A 20,505-nucleotide genomic window follows, 5' to 3' on the forward strand; every position below is an offset into this window, starting at 1 on the left:
CTAGCTGCTTTCAGCTGGAGAGGCAGGGAGCGCCGGGGGCAGCAGCCCTAGCACAGTGGGTTCATCACTGGCGAGGAGGGGCTGGTCCTGGAAAAAGGGAAATGTCCCAGTTAGTCATCACCCACCCACTGGTAGCTGGGAGGCACTCTTGTAGCATCCACTGCTCAACAAAGCACAGCCGAGGTCAAGAGTGGCAGTGCTATTCCCTGAAGAGGGAAGGGCCACTGCTCCAACCCAGCTACACTACCCACAAGCCTATGGGCCTGCTGCCAAGAGTCAGTAGGCAATAAGCTTAATGCTGTAATGACGCTTATTCAGTGCACATGTAAAGCCATTGGGGACGTCAATAGAACAGGTAATATGTGGACCCAGATACGCATTTCAGTATGTGGTTGTGCAAAATGTGTGGGACACTGACAGGAGGAAAAGGGTGTCTGTGATGACCATCCATATTTGTTTTTTGCATGGCTTGCCATACCTCCACATTCCAGGTATTTCCAAGAGTTTAACTTTTAATAATAAACAAAAGACATTCAAAGCACTTTGGATTTACTTAATAATACGCAAAAAGGTGAGCTTCCCCCTTACCAACAGTGAAGGACAACATAAAGGGATCATAAGCTTCTCAAGTGTTACAGAAGTATATGCCACAGGCAAGAGTTGCATGAGAAGGATGTTGTTTTCCTCAAGCTGTTGGCATGTTCTTTACTTGTATCTCTCAAATACATTTTGGAAACACCTTTCTGAGAAAATGCACTATCAAGAAACTTTGAGGTGAGAGTCCATAAATATGAAGAAAATTAATTCAGTAAAGACTGAAGCTAAGGAAACCAGTCGCCTGCCTGGGATTTCTGGGACGCTTCTGCTTCAGCTGTCTATAGATGAGGTCTCCAAAGCAGAGATATCTCTGTGATAACTGCAATGATACTAATACTCTGTAGCTGCAGACCTAATCCATCCTTCCCTTGGTAAAGTGCTAGATACGTTGTGTGTAACCCTGGAAAGATATATTGTAGTATAGTCCTCTAACTTTGACCCTTTCATATATCCTTTTATTGCCCCCAAGAAAAACAGACTCATAAAATGCAACTCATTAAATGCCCAAGCATTGTGAGACACTACTACTAAGCCTCTGCACCTCTGCTGTTAAGGCTTTCAAATTTCACATGGTATTAAAAAGTTTACTGGACACTTGGTCCTCTTTAAGTTTGCAAAACAATCTTTTGAATCCCAGTGTTATAAACTAGCAGTGAAAGTGAACTAAAGAAACTCAGATTTTATTGTAATCCATGTTACTAGGAGTTGCACTTTAACACTTCAAGACTTGGCCCAAAGGTAAAGAAGCAGTAGCTTTTACAGACTTTTTTTCCCAGCTGAGAGAGAGGCTGGCAAGGTATAGAACTAAATAATCCAAAGAATGTCACCCCAAAATGCACCAGATCCCATGGAGAATTTGAGGCAGATTGCTTAAAAACCTCCTGTCATTTTTTTTCCTCCAAAGCACAGACCAGGAAAAGTGAGGGAAAGGTCTTTCTAATTTAGTCCTAAGCATCCCATTTTGATGCAATTTAACACAATCAGAAAGGATAACATTTTCCTTTACTGTTCTAAAAGTATGGTGACAGACACTACAAATCCCCTTTCCACACAGCAGAATGCATCTTGAGTATCATTTCATATAGTTCTTAGCTTTTCTGCAAAGATTGTTGAAAAGTCTTATTTGTACAAACAAGAACATCTAATGTCATCATAGTTGAGAGAAGAACTTCAGAAAAGATGTAATCTAGCAACATCACCAGAAAACCTGTGGTCTGTTTGTTTCCCCTCATCAGCTGGTTTCAATGCCTCCCCCACTTGATCTGTGTGGACAAGAAAACGGTAAAAACAGTTACAAGCCATTTGTGAGGGACTTGGTCCATGTGAGAGTGCGACTTGAAAAATGTCCTGAAAGCCATCATGAGATGGCCTACAGGGAAGGAGATTCTACCTACTCACTAGCTCTTACATACAGAGTTTTGCATTCATAGGTAGGGTTAGTCCAGAAAGTTAGCCAGAAGCATTGAATGGACATGAGTCAAAAAGGGGGTATTGTAAAAACAATATTTTTTGAATCAATGCCAGGTGCTGAAGATCTTAAATCTATGCAAGGTGCACTTGTGTGGACTCCTCCTTTGCTAGTTCATTGACTCTAGCTGAAAAGTAGGGCTTTACTTGATGACCTGTGTCAGAACAAGTGCTGATCAGCTTGATGCATCAAGTGTCATGACATCCTCAGAGAGTAGGAGCACAAAGACTGCTGAGAAATATGTGACTAAGGCTTTGGAGGTGTCTCAGCTCACCACCTGTTAGCTCCTACTCATGACAGAGTCTTTACAGCAGAAGGTATGCTTAACATCATGGTTCCTCGATGTTGTTGTGGGGTGATTTGGGAAGAGCCTGGGGTGCTAATGCTGTGCATCTGAGCAGGTGGGAGACAGTCTACAGTGTAAATGATGGTGTACATGCCTCTGGTTGTCCAGGCTTGTGGCATAAGACCAGTAAGGCAATGCAGTACTATAGAGTTGCTATTTATAAGCTTGAAGAACTTGGTGACATGAGTCAACAATCTGTCTGGGTGAGGTACAAGCCATTCATATTCTGTCCTGTACATACCTAATGAAACTGTATAATTGAAACAAACAAAACCTTAAATCATCTTATTTCATAATAAAAAAAATATATCTTTGAGAATTTTAAAAATATTTATTGCATCATGATGCTGAACAAAGCAGAAAGTGCTATTTTCTAGTGCCCTCATGTCCAAAGAGTTCAGGGCTGCTTAATTAGTTAGGTTGCTGATTTTTATTAGTATTTGTTAAGCATGTGCAATATGATCCAAAAGACACAATGTTTAAGGCAGTCCCTGACCTCAGTTTCCAGTTCAAAAATTGGACAACAAATGACAGGGAGCTCAAAGAAGTTCAGAAGAAGTTAAGCCTGTTTTAGGAGTGAAAGAATTTATGCTGGAGTCTGGCATTTCATAATCTGTGTTGGGCTGTGGGTTTGTCACTGTTTTTTGCTGGTGCTAGGAGGTTTGTGCCAACACAGCAGAGCTTGTGCTGGTGCAAGAAAGATTTTGATAAGGAAACGTATGGGAACTTGCCAGTCTGGATGAGGAGATTGATCCTTGGCTGTAGAGCTAGGAAGGATTGAGGAACTGGAGAGGAAAAGGAAACTGGCAAGTGGGAAATCTTTGCTTAGGGTTGCAGTGATCTCTAGACATGGAACAAATGAGAGTAGCTTTTCCCTCATTTCCACTGGCAGAGGCTCTGAGAGATTTTGGCTTTTTGACATGAGGTGTAGGTATCAAGCAGAATCATTATTTCATAGTCCACTTCATCTGTGCACTGCTATCACATAGCCCCAGACTGTGGACAAACTTTTGGATTGTGTTTTCTTCCTAGAGCATGAAGTATTTTTAACATCTGAACAGCTGGCCTAACCAAAATATTTGTACTGTATTTAAGAAATTCTTGTGAGAAGTACTGGCGGGTGATATAAAGCAGACAGGCTTTTGATGATCTGTCAGGGCTAAATCAATGTATCTGTTGGTATTTTCACATATTATGGGTGGAGGGACAAGATAGTCTAAGATTTCAAAGACTGAAAGTTAGATGTAAAGAAAAAATCAGTACCTTAAAATCTTTACTCCCAGTCCTCCTTTTCAAGAACACAACTGGCCTTCAGAAAAGTTTCTAAAGAGAAAAGTTTTAATTATTCTGTTGAAGTACCTGCACATTAGCACCCTCTCTTTGTGCTTCAGATATGATAACTCATTGTTTTGTCACAGTCTGAGCCTTATGTGCTATCATCCATTCTCACAGGAGGCCACAGTTTGCATCATACATTCTGTGTCTTTTTCTTTGTACTGTAAGAACAGTAAAAAAGTTCCCTGAACAAATGCATAAAAAATCAGAATCATGGTTCAGTGGAATAATTCAGCAACAGCACAGAGAGAAGACAATTGCAGGTGATATCCATGCAGCATGGGTTACCAAACTTGGGAGTATGGGCTTACTTGGGACTGAACCCAAAAATATCCAGAGGGATGGGGTGAGACAGCATGGAGGCAGTTTCTCAGCTGGGAAGTGTGAGAACCTTTCCCTGAGGAACTCCTGTCCCCAATCCACATAAGGACAAAGGAGAAGTCAGGCCTGGAGGTGGTGCCAGAAGGGTAACATACCTCATGTAAAGCACATTACAAAAGCTAATGCTGAGCTAGCATCAACTTCTCTCTAGTAGCAGTGGGAACCCCCTTCTGCTTTATTTTGAAAGTATCTTTCATATCTTCTGCCAAAGACTTTAGGCGACAGCAAGTTTTGCAAGGAGGCAAGTAACAATAGAGCCAGATCTTGGTTCAGAGACTGCCAATAAAGAGTCACTGTAGCCTCTAACAGCGAAAGGTCATCCACAAAGACATTATGAACACTCATTTTTTGCCCGTAACTCTGGACCAAATGTTCTGAGGAAGAAGCAAACTGTTGGGCTGGGTCCAAAGCATGGGGAGAACTTGTAATTAATCTTTTTGTAATCCTTTCCCACCCTAAATCTTCCACATTTCCTGCCTCACTTAACTCTTTCCAGAGTATCCTTCTGCAATGCCACAGTTGCCAAGGCTTGATACGGACCAGAGACAACTAACAGGAGTCCTCTGTTTGAGCCAGATGGCCTTCTGAATGCCATCCTTAGGCATCTATTATGGGTGATTGGTGTCACAACTGCCACTGCAACAGTGCTCTGGAGGCTTGGTCTGATTCATCTTGCCTTTGAGCTTCAATAGATGCCTGACAGTCACTTTATTCACCTTTACTGGGCAGTTAGAATACCAACCTCTTACACAGATGCATATTTTTAGAAACAGGTTCAACAAGATGGTGCAATAAGGTTCACAAGTGCACAACCGTACATATAAACCTGTCTTCAGGGTTATCTAGTGGGCATATGAATCATAAGAGTGGTTTGAATTTTAAAAAGTGTAAACGTATTTCAAAGTTTAAAATTATATCACCACCTAATTTTCTTTCCAGCAATGATGTCTGGGTTTCAATTAATTTTCTCACTTTCTGTGTGCCTCTTTTTTCCTCCACTCTAGTGGGGACATTAGAAAAAAAGACAAAACACAGCATCCCCCACTCTGATCCTTTGCTATGGCATGGATGGCTACCCCTTGCTCCACAGGTTATGGGTTCTGTTAGTGCTTCAAAAGGACAAGAAAGAATGAAAGAAAACAACAAAAAAAAGGAGCCTGTCCTGGTTTGAACTGTAACCACACCTCTGGCTCCCCAAGGGCAGCAAGTCAAAGAGCCAGGGGTACAGCGAGCTCATCTCTTAGTTTGTCCCTTTCTGTGGTTTTGAAGCATTTTAAACTGATCGGTTCACAAAGGAAAATGGGTTATGATGCCACTGTGGAGGCTGGAAATGAGACCTTGTGGTCTGTCCTGGTCTATATATATGAGTTTTATGAATGTGACAGCATCTGTGAAACCAAAAGGATGAAAACAACAGAGGGAGGGCACCCAGCAAGGCTGCTCCAGAGGAATATGAGCCTATAAGAAGGACAGGAAAGGTGTTTTAAACCCTGAGTCATTGAGTCCTGTTCCAGAATAGTCAGGTGCAGAGCACATCCCATACGCTGGCCATTCCCATGGGCTGACCCTGCTGAATAGTGCACTTACACCCTGCTAACAATGACTAGTCAGTGATAACAGTAGGGGTGCTCCTGGAAGGCTGCTGTGATGAAACCCAGAAAATGAAGTTGTCCACTCTCCTTTCTGCATCCTTCTGTTTGAGGGAACTGTTTTCAAGACCATGGTTCCCGAGTTACTGATGGGCCCAGGGTCTCTTGTGGGTCTGCTGTTCTCAGTAAGCAGCTGTCCAAGCCTTTCTCAAGACCAGATGTACTTGCAGTGCAGGGACTGGAAAACACACAAGACGTGGAATGAGGCACACCATGGCTGTATTCACCAAGCTCATGACCAGCTGCCTGTATAACTCCACAGAGCTGAGTTCTTTCCTAGTAAGTATGAATGGGGAGAAGTGACCAGTTCCTCCTGTCCAGGAGTGACCATCACCTGGTGCCTCCTCACCGTAGTACAAAGAGGGGAATACACCGTACTCCCTGGATACCTTCCCTTTTCACTGTTCCACAGATCTTTGAGAGCAAACTAGCTATAAGCAGTCAATTTTGCTTTTCTTTTGGTATGCATATGCCAGTTTCTAAAACATCTGTCACTACTTTTTGTCCATTTAGGTGAATATCTGGACTAAAAATCTAGGCGCAAGAGGTCAAAGATTTCTTGGCCAAGTAATCCTTCTACTGTGCAAGGTGATGCTGTTTGTTGAGAGCAGGTGTTGGCTCTGCTATAAAGGAGATAAAATGGACCTTGATGCAATTGGATGGTTCCTGGTGTATACTTCAGGCTGACATATTCTGGCAAGGCAGATACATGATTTAAGCATGCTGTAGGAAGGACTGAGCCCCTCCAGGCTACTGCAGGAGTGCATTCCACTGGAATAGAAGAGTAAGGGATAAGAAAAAAGGACTCTATATTTTCCGGTCCCTGAAAAGAAGTATTTTTCTCTGGAGTAAGAAAGGAAACACTGAAAGGTAAGATTTTATCCTGATAAATAACACAGAGAGAAGAGGGAACCAGTGGAATGAGATCATTGGAGGCACCTTGTAAAGCTGTCTGCAGTATCCAGCCTTTTCAGGAAAGGTCAAAGTCTTGGTCTTTTCTACTACCTAGATTTCTACTTGCCAAAGCTCAGCTCAGTGACAGATTCTGTAATGTGAGAGAAGGATCTGATGTGATGGATAATACTCTGAGCACCTCCCAGAAGCCATGGAAGAAGTTCCAGAAAGAAAAGCGTGGCAGTTTTTTTAAGAAGAGTGAATTTAGTTTCCAAATTTCCATCCACCCCTTCTGGGCAATTTAGCCTGTTTTTTTGATGTTGTTGCTGTTGGGTTTTTTTGGTTTGTTTCCATCCAGTAAAGTATTTTGCGTGAACCTGCTGCATAGTTAAAATTGAGTAGTCAAATGCTGGGCAAATTTCCCATAGACAGCACTCCCAAAGTACCTTTGCTCTGTTTCTCAGCTATCCTGTGCCACCTTTGTGAGGGACAGCTCAGTCCCATACGTGCTTTCTTTGTGGGTTTGCTATCTTGCTCCACACACCTACAACCAGAATCTGCTATCCTGGATCTCACACTACTCCACTGAAATAGTGAAACAGTATTTGCAGTGTTCCCTGCAAATTGAAGTTAGAAGATCTCTGCTAGGAACTGTAATTATGATGAATATTTAATAGCAGGCAACGCAACAAACTTTAAAGAAGAGCAGGATCTCTGCATGGCTGTCTCTACCAAGCTGAGCACAGAACTACTAGGTACAAGAGGATGAGATCACATTTCACAGTTCACACTCTGAAGACACTTTACATTGACCTGAATCTATCCAGCAATGAGATATCTCCCCTCACCCACAAGCTATTCTGGTGACACCCTCTAACCCTGTCACACCTCCCTGAATCCAGCCCTGAGTTACAACATCGCCCCCTTCCCTTCTAAAACAAACAAGGTGCTGTCAAGGGAAGGGAAGAACGTAGCCTTCTATTTTAAGGTTAGTGACTAAAGCATATTTTCAAGAGAGCAGTGCTGTGCAAAGAGATGGTCACAGGCAGGGGATGCAGTGCAGTTTTCAGATATTGAGGATAATAAGTGAAATGTCGACTCCTCTCTAACCATTACTACTCATCTCTTGCTTATTTTTGTGGGATGGAGTGAGAGCTCTTTCAGTTGATGGCTCTTAGGCAAATGCTATACCTTATGGTATTTTGTGCATCTCAGGAAGTTGGAGCTTTCCTTTGGGTCCAAACTCATGTGCAGCTGTTTATTTGCAGATAAATACCAAACGAGGTTCAAACTAAATTATTCTTGATTATGCTTATTTTAACTCTGGTAATTTCTCTTCCATCATCATCACGCCTGAGATTGGCTACTCTGTCTTTTTGCTACTCTAGACTGGGCTGCTGAAATGTTTGGCACATTGTCCTCTGTATGATCCAGCACACAGGCAGCCAAGCTTTTTATTCCCTGAGTATCTACACCATGTGCCTCTGAAGTAAGGTTAGTGTTGGACTAAGACCCAAACAGGAGCCTGAGTTCTTGTCCTGTTCAGACATGTGCAGGTCAGAAAGAGGGATGGGGATGGAGTCAGGACTAGAACATCATATATTGGTTGTCTCTTCATAACAAAACCAAACAAATTCAAAGCCTGCTGATCTTTGGAGAAGCTCAGGTTCAAGTCAAAGACTGATCCAAATTCTGCAAAGATGATCTGCCATTGCTGTGTCAGACAAACCCAGGTATGTCAGAGATGCATAAGAAAGGAGGCGACTAATGTTTTTGGAATCTAAAGAAAGGCATGATCTCTCAATAGAGTCAAGAGATATGAACTATATAGGTGATCTGACCTCTGCATATTGTGATGATGAATGTAATAGCAGCTAGATGTGGAAAATTTTCTTTATAATAATTTTATTTTTTAGCCCTAAGCACTATTCTTGTCCATCTCGAGTTATAGCCCAAAACCACTGAAGACCTTGCTGCAGAATTGTCTTCCTCATAATTTGGCAAATAAGCTTTATACACAACTGAACGGTTAGACTAGCCTGCTGTTGAGGCCAGCAAATTCCTTTCTTGTAAGGATGGCACATTCCATAATGAATAGCTAAGATGATCTGTTCAATGAGCCATTTGTAAAGTGCAGGCTCCCTTTAAAGCAAAAGCTGCTGCAGGAATTGTTTCTATTATAACTGTTCTGAGCTATATATACACAGTAAATTATTAGTCAGGTATTTTCTACATGACTGCACCACAGTATTCCTAACTTTGCACCCAGGCATATTAATCAACCCTTTCTTTTCTGCTCTCTGGCAATTCTTCAGAAGACAGATGAGAGGACGTACCATGCTATTCAAAGTCTTCAGGTGGAAGACTGAGGAGTGGCTGAAGATGTAATATAGAAAATGTGACACTGAAAGAACCTTCCTCCATCTGTTGGTAGGCAAAAAGATCCATGCATGTTACATATCACCATGATGTAGAAACGCAGGATGATAAGTTTTGGTGCCTTCTGTTAACCCTTTTGACAACTCCATGAATAACAACAGATCCAAATGTAATATTTGATCTGATTCTACTCTATCTCTATGAGAAATCATGGATTAGATGTCTCTGCACTGGGCTTGTCTCTGTGATGGGACTCAACAAATCTGTACCAAGGAAAGAAAAAAACATGAATTCAGAGGAAAATCACCACTGACAAGGGAAAAATAAAAGTCACCAGAATAGCATAGTGGTTTCCAAGGTTGGGGAATCTTCATGTGACTGTTGAACATATTTTCAAATCAAGAAAAGGGGACTGATTCTTTTTTTAAAATAAGTATGAATTAAAAGATATCAAATGCACAATATCTCATTGAATTTCAATCATGAAGAAACAGAATGAAGTTTTTCTGTGTTTGTATCTAGGACTCCAAAGAGAAAAAAATTTGCAACATAACATGTATTGGGTTGCAAAAAATTGTTTCAGTTGACTTAATTTGTAATTTCTGTGGTCTTTGGGAATTCAGGAAGATTGAGCTTAAACCTTCAAAAGGTGTATTTCTAGGACTGGCCACCAAAATCCAGAACTAAATACTGAAATAAAACTTGCTGACTCTTTTTAGTAATATTTGTTAGAAAGATCGTCACTTTCCAAACAAAACCTGGGCCCCTGTTGAAGTTTTATACCCAATACAGGATAGTGTTTCTTCCAAGCCACTTAAAATCTTAATTACATACATGAATTACATTACAATTACATACATGAAGAATGAGAGTTGAGTTGAACATAGCCACAGGCATGGAGATGAACGGCGCTACGACACTTTAAAATGCTAAGGGTAGTCAGGACAGGCAGATCTGATCCTGGCACAAGTTTAGCAAAAGAGTTGTTCATTGCCTTTGGATACCAGAACTCAGAGCTCAAGCTTCTCCCTCCACCTCTGGAGAAGTATCTGTTCATGTACCCTGCCCTTTACTGGCTGCTGCTTGCTACTGTGGTGGCTGAGTCTCACAAGTGAGTGCAGAAGGATGTGGAGGTAATGGCCTCAAGCTGCACCAGGGAAGGTTTAGACTAGATATTAGGAAGCATTTCTTTACAGAACGGGTTGTTAGACGTTGGAATGGGCTGCCCAGGGAGGTGGTGGAGTCCCCATCCCTGAAGGTGTTTAAGAGTAGAGTTGACATATCACTGAGCGATATGGTGTAGTTGGGAACTGTCAGTGTTAGGTTAATGGTTGGACTGGATGATCTTCAATTTTTTTTCCAACCTAGATGATTCTGTGTTTCTGTGATTCCATTACTTTTTCCCACCTTCATATGTGACTGCCATTGCTGATGACCAGAATGTGGGTAATATTCTGGGAGGTGCTGTATTGGCCTTTTACCTTAAGAAAACCCTTCTTCACAGAAAAACTCTTTCATTTCTTTGTTAAGGTGATTTCCTCTGGAGTGTTAAAAAGAAGCATTCAAAGGGTCACAAATTTCACTCAAAAGCCTACACTGTAGCACAGACCTGGTGGAAAGCTGCCAGAATGCATAGACATATATGAGTGCTATGCAAATCTGAACTAAAAAACCCAACATCTCTAAGCACCCCCAATAACTTTTTCACTTGCAGGACTCCATATGCCCCTCAAAGGATGGCACCTAAATCTCAGTTTGACTGACAAATTCAACTGGTTGTGGTCCAGAATTGGAAATTCAAAGCCCCAGGATGTGTGTATGTGGCTAAAGACTTTCTGCCAACAAGTCTGGAAATCTGAAACCCTTTATTTTGAACTATAAGTAGCCTGAGAGTTGAGATATTTAATAACAATCAGAAGAATCTGTGCATTTCTAGTTTGGAAAAGGACAAGAATAACTTTTCAAAACCATATTCAGGAGTGAAACTGACTATAGATGGTTGTTGCCTCAGGTTGAGATTTCAAGTTTAGAGACAAATAATAGCCATTTTACTGTCAGAATTCTTTAGGGCAAGGAGAATACAACAACTAGGCCAGGAGGATTTTATTTCTCAACTTCAGATTAAATTAGAGCTGCTCCAAACCCACATTGCTTTACAAGCGACAGATACATTTGCTCCTACAGAAAGCCCAGTGTGAGTCTTGGCAGAGAGAGAGAGCTTTTGCTATGTCCATGAAAACATCTGCATGGGTTTCCTGGACCCTGAATGTGCTAGCAATGGGGACCCAGCTGGTACTGAGGGGAGGGAGTGGAAATTAACATCCTCTGGGGATGGAAGGTAAATCAGGTTGAGTGCCTCACACCAGCTCTGGATTGACAAACAGCACTAGCTAGAGTCCCAGAGTCACTAGAGAGTTGGTTTTTCCCAAGGTCATGCAAGGTTCACTCACATCCTTCTTGCTTGTTGGTCCTGAAACTACATGTTAACTCTGTGCTTCTGTTGTTGTGTCTGGGCACATTTTCAGTTGTTTAATAAGCAACTGTCTATAATCAACTGGAATTAGTTTTGCAGCTAGAGATGTATTTTCTGCTTGGGTTGTTTTCCTTTAAGAGGTGGGTATGTCTAGTGCTGCTCATGTGATTTTTCTAGATGAAAGTTATCTACAACAGCTTATACAGGCTCCACCACAAATTTTGTCTCAGAAGGTTTCTTCACACCTGAAATATAATTCACACTTTGAAAATGACATTATGAGTTTTCCAGTACACACTTACAACTGTGTGTTCTGATCCAAAAAGTCTTACTTTGAGGTTAAGAAAGGAGATCTGTTTCCTGTCACCCCAACAGAGACATGGACTCTGACCACTTGGGTCGCTTTGGCTGATGGACTATTGAAAGAACTTGTCAAGTCTACAAGGGACAGTAATGCCTACACCCTGATGAGATGGTGCTAGAGCCAGTAAATCAAATTACTGTGATCTGAAGGTGCTGCTGACTATTTTCATTGCTCTTTTTTCTTGGCTATAGCTGTAGGGGTTAGAAAGAATGTGGAAAATACCCTGGAAAACCAGGGAAAGGAGAAGGGATACCTTGTGGACCAGAACTAGACACATTCTGGATCAAGTGTTGTTCAACACCCCTTTGGAGCCAAGAAATAATGACTTGAACAATGCAGATGGGACGTTGTGAGACTGTACAAAAGCTCTTACTCACTGAATCCCAACTAACCACAGCACAGTTTTACCTTCAGTGTTACTTGGAACTGTGTCAAGGAGGCTTTTTTTTGCTCACTCTCTTTTTCTTTCTTTCATTCCTTTTTTTCTTTTTTTTTTTTTTAATTTTTAAACCTCAAGGTCAAACAAAACATATGCTTAAAAATAAAGCTTTATCAACAGAGATGGAGGACTAAAGGGCTTTTTATTTTTAGCAGCGGCAATCTAATCTAAGCAGAAGTTGTTCTGGGCCTCTCTCTGTTTTCCATGAAAGGTAGGCACTCCCAGGACAATTCCCAGGGCTTTCTGTGGCTTCTGTTTTCAGATGCAACCCAAGCCACTGAGTTTTATTGAGCAACTATCCTGGAAAGTCCTGATCAAAATGAGAGACAGCTGATACTCCTAGAATACCAGTACTTTTAGCAAGGTCCTGCAGCTGTATCTCTGGGTTGTGAATTCTCATAGGCTTTACGCCAAGCTCTTTTCCCCAATCCTCCCTCAGCTACTGATACAGTCTTTTACAGAGGAAAGCATCTGTCTGACTCAAAGCACAAAAAGGGATTAAGTGTTTTCTTAATCAGGGCCTTGTAGCTCTTGTATTTGATTCTTGGCTTAGTCAAAGCCAGCTTTTTAAGTAAATTTCATGTGGAATTTGATGGAAATGGTAATGAGACAGGGAACTTTTCACTTCTAGGTCATCACTGAACAATTTTTCAGGAAGGAAAACCCTATAAAATTATTGTTGCTTGAAGACAGTCAAGAGTGTATTTGGAACTCTGAAGCACAAATATCTTGGCTGGCTTGACTCTTTTGTATCACCAACCTTATGGGAATTAGCTTGTGAGTTTACTGAGCTGAGACAAGACAATTACTTTTGAAACACCCAACAGACAGCTGATATAAGCCCAAAGATGGAGAAAAATAAAACACAGTTCTGTTTTTCAAACCAGGAGAAAAATAAATTTCTTTCCCATTAGTCTGAGACTTTAACCTGTATCCCATATATGATGAAAAATAGAAGAAGACATCACTAAAAAATCTAGCTGGTCAGTTTTGATCTGCAGTGTCTGGATCTGTAGGGTCTGCGCACTACTTCTTGTAGCAGGCTATTGAACAAAAAGAAGACAATTCACCTGATTACCAGGAGGATTAAATTTCTGTATTAAATAACTATATTTAAATTAAATTTCTGTATGAAAAAAACCCCAACCAACAGTCTGAAAAAAGTTGAAAACCTCTGCTTTATTGAGTAACAAAATTATCACCAGTCTGTTCGAACTTATATAGAAAAGAAAATAAGAAAACCCAGATTTCTGGGTAACCCAATGGCTTTATGCTTTGGGAAAGGATTGATCATTGAGCAGAATGAGGTATCTGGGAGTGGAGAGGTAACACAGAGCCAGGACTGCAAACCATCATTTTTTACATCCCAATACAGGAACCAATCTTGTCTCAGTTTGCAGGAAACTTTGCCATGCCTGGGTCATGTGGAAATCTGAATCAGGCTGCCCTCCCTTCCACTTCTTCATTTCTAAGCAATGATCTGCATCTCTTGAAGTTTGGAGAGGAAATATGTATATATAAAGCCTGTAATCATTTATGAGAGCTATAAAAAAAGAGCTTTGCAGTAGTTGACATGGGAAGTGATTAAGGTACCTTATAAGCAAAGATTGCAGAAGAGAGGGAGAGAAGTGATGCCAGGAGGGAATCTGGCAACAATCCCAAAGTAACAATAAGTGAATTCCAGAAGGAGGCGTTGTAGGAGGAAAAATAAAAATTTAAATTGAGGCAGATTGCAAGACTTTTGGCCTTGGGGACTAAGCCATGGAGACTGTTCATTGCTGGACACACAGGCACAAGATGAAGGTGATGTCTCACCCTGCTCCTGACTCAGTTTACTGGTCAAATCCTGCAAAACAGGAGTTCATCAAGATTTGCTTGAAAGGGCTCCATTTCCCAAGGCATCGCATCTTTCTCGATCTGTGTTTACACAAATGGGTCTTGGGTCTTTCCAGGGCTTAGGAAAAGCTACTCTGAATAGAAACACACACACGGGACATGTTGCCAGTGAGGATCTCTCCGAATCACTCTTTCTTGTTTTCATGTTTAATACGTGGAGCATGTGTCCAGACCTGTCCCTAGACAGTAACTTGCACCATGAACATTCACAGATGAAATGACAGATGAATAGCACTCAGTTATCATGATTAATCATGAATATAAGGTTGTGAAGTCTCAGGCTGAAGTCTTCCAGGTTGTGAAGTCTCAGCTTGAGAGTCTTGAAAAAATGTTATAGGTAACAACTCTTTATGTCCTAAATGGGACAGAAAAGGTTTCTGACCAGATGCCCTGTAAATGAGGAGGAGGAAACCTTCTCATCTACAGGAATGTAGAATGGTATACAGAAAGGGGTGCAGTAGAGTGATATAGACAGAATTCAAAACTATTCAAGAAATAGTTGTGAGTAAAGGGTATATTTGCTGAGATTGGACCAACTACAGGAGAAGAAAGCAGGAGCTGAATTCATCAGGACATACTGAACAAGTGTTTTAGATACTAGGAGTTGGTTTATGTCCTCTCCAAAGGTTAAAGATCTGCTACCTTTCTTCAGGGTTTACTTATGGCATTTTAGTTTATGTATAACAGCTGCACCAGTGTGCAGTCTCTCTTCTGTTGCATTACTGTGTTACAAAGGTGAAGTGCAATGACACAGAATAAACTCATTTATCTGCGAATATAGAGTATGTTTGTCTTGATAGACAATGATGTTCATGGTTTGATCTTTGGCACTTTTGAGCTTCCTTCAGTTCATATCAATGTCAGGAAGATCTTTAGGTACCGAAGCATACTGAGAATCAGTGTGTAGCTGTAGGTTCATGTCCAAATTCAGATATCAACAAGCTGGGTTCAGATCATCATCATATTGCGGGAACACAGTTGATAAGATTCTGCAGTGAATTCTCTGAACCTGTTATTATTCAGGATCTTTATTAATCACCTAGGTGGAATGAATGGAGGAGATGTTAATTAAATTAGCAGATGACAAAAGTTTGAAAAGAGGTGCAAGCACAAAAGAGGACAGTCTTGAACTTCAGAATTATCAAATAGAATAATCCAGGGGTTTGGAAATGGAAAGGATGAAAATCAATAAAAACAAATGGAAGATACACAGTTCTATACTTCGGCAAGAACAATCAGATGTACAAATACGGGATGTGAAATAACCAGCAGAGAAGGATCTGGGGTAATTGTGAATCGCAAGCTGAAGAGAAGTCAGGAGAGTTAAGATTGCCGTGAGAAAAGCAAACACCATACTGGGATATATAAACTGGAGTACCATCTGCATGACATGGGATGTGATTTTTCTGCTGTACTCTCTTCTCTCCAATTTTGGGCACCATGGTTCAAGAAGGATGGGACTGGTTGGACAATGTCCAGAAGAGACCAACAAGGATGAATAGAAGTACAAAGAACATGACTAATGAGGAGAGATTGAAATAGGGGAGTTGTTTAGTCTGGAGAAGATCAGACTGGGAAGGGGTATGATAACTGCCTTTACATACATGAAAGATAGATGAAGAGGAAGAGAACAATTTGTTTTTTATGTCCAGGGTGCAGAGGAGAAGGCTTAAAGTATAGCAAGGGGCATTTAGGTTAGATATAGTGAAAAAACCCTTCCTAACAGAAAAGATAATGGAATAGTCTGAGATTTGGACTTCACTGGAGATTTTTAAGGACAGGTTGAACATAGCATATCTCAGGAATGACAGGGAGAGGACACAGGTTTTGTCTATGGGCAGGCAGAATTGACGGCACTGAAGAAAGTCATGTCCAGCTCTATTTTGTGCAATGTCTACAATCAACTATAACACGTTCTTGCTAAGGTATGACAATCACTGTGGTATGTAAATTCAGAGATTAATAGGTATTCAGGCTGATGGGCAACAAATTTTTGTTCTCCTATACAATCAAATGTCATAGCCATAACACTAAACTTAGGTACCTCCTCAGGTCTCCAAACTTAGTCCACAAATAAGTAACGTCACATACAAGTGGCCAAAGAGCTTCCTTCTATGCTTGGATAAATGAGACATTCAGAAAAGCTATAACTTCATTTGGACCTTAATCCAAAGCTTTACCTCAACATAACCTGTATTTCTTCTGACATCCTACAAAAATTCTACTGCATTTTCATGATACTAAGTTCTAGTAAGAATAAGGAGACAGAATGAAGCAGTGCAAAAAGAAAACAAATCTATCTGTAGACAGAAAACTGTATTTCATAGATTCCTACTCTATGGTTGCTGACATTGGAAGAGTCACCAGGTTATGGACAGGATCCTGAAAGATGCACAGGTTCTCAGCATTGGACCACAGTTGTGGCAGCCAGCATTCACCTCTGGGCTAAAAGAAATACAATGAGTTGGAGAGAAACCACTGAACACTACACCTAGTCTTCCAGTCTAGGTATTCAATTGATTTACTCCATGTAAATAATACTTGTTGCTATACTGAATGCATTCAAATGCACGCTGGGGACTTTTCAGGACTGCTGCGACTTGGAGGCAAGTCTTTGCTGACAGCTGTGGGTTTACTTAATGCATCATTTTCTGAGTTGTGGGAAGCTCTAGGTCTCCAAGAAGGTTCTTTCTTCCCAGTCCCTTTGAGCTTGGTGCTTGCTCCCATCAATACCCAAAAACTCTGGAAAGCCCAGCTTACTCCTATGATTTACAGAGACTTCTTGCTCCTCCAACCACAGAAGGACCTAGCTATGTCCCACGTCTGCCCAAAGGAGCTTACCTCTCTGCATAGACTGTCTATGACAGGCTGCAGTGACCAGCTGCTCCCCACTCCCTGCCACAGGCAACGGAGGAGGGCAGACCTCCCACCATTCCAGCATGGCTCAGGGAGGGGAAATCTCTCCTTGCCATCACAAATAGAAATAAGCTAAATTGTGATTCAGATGAAGACAGGAAGGAAGATGCTTTGAGACCTCTGCAGGTAAACAGAAATGAGCTAATCCATGGCATAAATTCAGTTTTAATTTGCCTCTGCTCTGTAGGTAGGGGTCAATTATGATACACCATTTTGTCACATGAGCCCAGGAAACTGGTTTTGTCAGTATTGGTGATGAAGATCAGCTCTGTTGTAACAGCCCCTAAAGGCGCTAAAGACAGACTCGCTGTGCACAGAGGCCCAAAAATTTCCATAATTTTTCCTTCCCCCCTCCTCTGTGCACTATCCTCCCCTCTGCTGCCAAAGAAAAGAACCCCTTAGAGGTTACCCTCCGCCTTTCTTGAACTCGCATGACTTTGCCGCTTCGGATCCTTCACCCCCTGTGTTTAACCGAGGTTATGAAAACCAAACTGCCTGCTCTCTGTTTATTTTCAGTGATGTCCTCTGTGTGCTGCCAGCAGCCGGAGCCATGGCCTTTCCCAATACAGGGCATCACAGTGAGCTCAGAGGGCACCCAGGGTTGATGAGAGAGGTGCACAAGTCAGCAGCCAAGCTGAGCTTATGTAAAAAAATTAAGGTCGAGGCCTTGTCAGGATTTACGGTGCTTGTGTTCAAGGTACTGGTGATTGAGCTGAGGACATGTTTTTCTTGCTGGTCTGAGGCAGGGACCAGCTGCAGGGTACAATCCAGTTCAGGACACAAGGGATCTCAAAGAGCATTACCAGCCAGCTCTGCAGCTGCACAAGACTGAACCCTGGGCACAAAGACCAGCAGCAGCTGGGCTTTGCACTGGAGCAATTTCCATAAACCTGGGGAGTGCTGCAAATATGAAATTGCTGATTGAAGAACCCTGGTGGGCCAGCTCTCAGGAACTGGATTGAGCAGCTGTGTACAATGGTGGCAAAACCCCGGTGCATTGGAAAGTAACATTTTCAAAGTGTTGCTTAGGTGACTTGGAAACCTACATCTCATCTTCAGGCATGATGGGCTCATATCTGTGAAGCATTTCTCTTGGGAAACAAGATCTTAAAGATTTTGATGCTCAGCACTATGTTAACTTAATCCCACTGATTTTAGCATTAATGAAACGTATCTCTGTCTACAACAGTTTTAAACAAAGTCCTAACGAGAAGGAACAGTGGATGAAAATGTTGGAACAAAAATTAGAAGGAGGATAGTTTATAGATGTGTTACAGGGTGAGATCAGAAATGCATCTATTTATCTCTGTTACTTCTCTGGCTTCTCCTTGAGTTTTGTCTTTTGTGGAATATATTTAATCACTCTTGAATGTCAGAGCATGAATACAGGTGATGTAGTCCCAGATGGCTAGCACAGAGCATGGGCTTCTCACAGAAAGCAGAGGGACATGTGCAAATGCCAGGAGATTATTTAAGTTCCAGGAAGGCTTTCTGTGCTGATCCTATTTTTTGATGACTTTTGAGACCTCAAAGCTGTGCAGAAGTGACCTTCTTTGTACTTTCCTGTCCAGCTGTGCCTTGAAAGCTAGCTAGCACTCTTCCTAGGGAACATCCCCTAGGCTGGCTCTGAGCTGTAAGATACTTGACTTCTGTGGCAAGCTGGGCACCTCTGTCAGGAAATCTTTGGGGATGGAGATGAACAACACCGTGGGGAGGAATTCACATCAACTAGTCCTGAGTTGCTCAGTTCTTCACGCAGATGCACTTCATGAGAGATCAAGCTGTGCCTTCTATCTTGACAGACAGATCAATGAGGGGAATCAAGGAAGTTTGTTTTTCCAGGGTTGGTTGCTCAACAGTGATTTTGGGAAGGTCTAAAGCTCATAACACAGCTTTTCCTATAGATTTTTAGTGTGTCTGTTCCTCATCAGGCCACAGACCCAGTGCAAAGTGGAAGTCTTTGCAAAAAGGAATTGAAAATGGTCAGTACAGGAAGACAAGCAGACTGAATACATGCACAAACCAAGATCACATGCTTGTCTTTTTTTTTCCCCACGAAAGGAGGCTAAAACCAGACCTGAGGCTAAGTTTTGAAATACAATGTCCCATGCAAATGAGACACCCTACAGCTGAAGCACCGTTTTTTTAATTCCCTCAACAGTTTTTGGTTGAAGGCATGGGAGTTGCCCTGGGCAACAGAAGTGTAGTTATCTGTGACTCATCCTGTGTCACTGTAAGAGTCTTGCCCTTCTCCCTTGGGGTAGGTTGGTCACACCACACAGATCTCACTTGTCTGAAAACAGTTATTAATTAATTTTTTCTCTCTCTTTTTTCTTTTTCTTTTTCCTTCTGCTGTTTCCATCTTACCTAACTCAAGAGAAAATCTCCAGCAGACGGATGAAGTATCTGTGGCTCATCCTTGTTCTTTTGTTGTTTCTCTTCCTTTTGACAGAAGTCCCTGGTACTATTACCCCAACTTCCCAGCTAATCATGACAGTGGCTCAAAAACTTCAGACAAGTGATTGTCATGTGACCACATCTGTGAGTCAATGATACACGCCAGCTTTGTACCTGAGTCCTTTCTTGCTTCATCTTCTAAACCACAGAATCACATGGCTTCTGTTGAATAACAAATGCAACACCCTCTAATAAGCTCCTTTGTATATGTCAGGTTATCCAACTGCTTTGATTACTGTTACAACCCTTCAAGGGTTAAGAGGTTTAGAAGAAATTATGGCATGTATTCATGCTCTTTTCCTTTTATTTATTTGTCTGTTTGTCTTTTATGAGTCAAAGCTGAGTTGCTTTGGGGTCTCTTGCACCTTCTCATTGTGAGCTTTAATAGGGGAATTTTGACATAACTGATCTATAATGCCGGTGATCTATAGGGAGATATTTGCCTTTGTTGAAAAGCATCACCCCAGGCCAGAAATTTGGATCAGAATGTGGCAAAGCATTAAGGAAGCTCCTGGTTACACAAGAACTCAGTTGTTCTGCCATAGCCTATGTAGATGGTACCTGCTTTGGTACAAAGATTATGTTTTGATTTGTGTTTATATCTCATTTAGTATGCTGGTGCCAGTGCCAGTATGAATCTGTAGGTATCACTGAAAAGCAAATCTTAAGAAAAAGTAGTTTTGGCATTTGCGTTTAGGATCCTTCATGTTGAAGTTTATTTTCTGCTGACCAGAAATTGTCCAGACTGACTTGTGCATTTCCTACACCAAAGAACTTCACCCAGTCTTGCAGTCAAGCTAAATTATCTCTTATTGAAAGATACAGGGCTTGAAATGTGAAGAATTTAAGTGATGAATTTTCCACCTTTCCTACCAACTGCTTTGTTTCACTGCAGTTATCATCAGAAAGAG

Source organism: Athene noctua, chromosome 7 (assembly GCF_965140245.1).
Source record: "Athene noctua chromosome 7, bAthNoc1.hap1.1, whole genome shotgun sequence".
Classification (NCBI taxonomy): domain Eukaryota; kingdom Metazoa; phylum Chordata; class Aves; order Strigiformes; family Strigidae; genus Athene; species Athene noctua.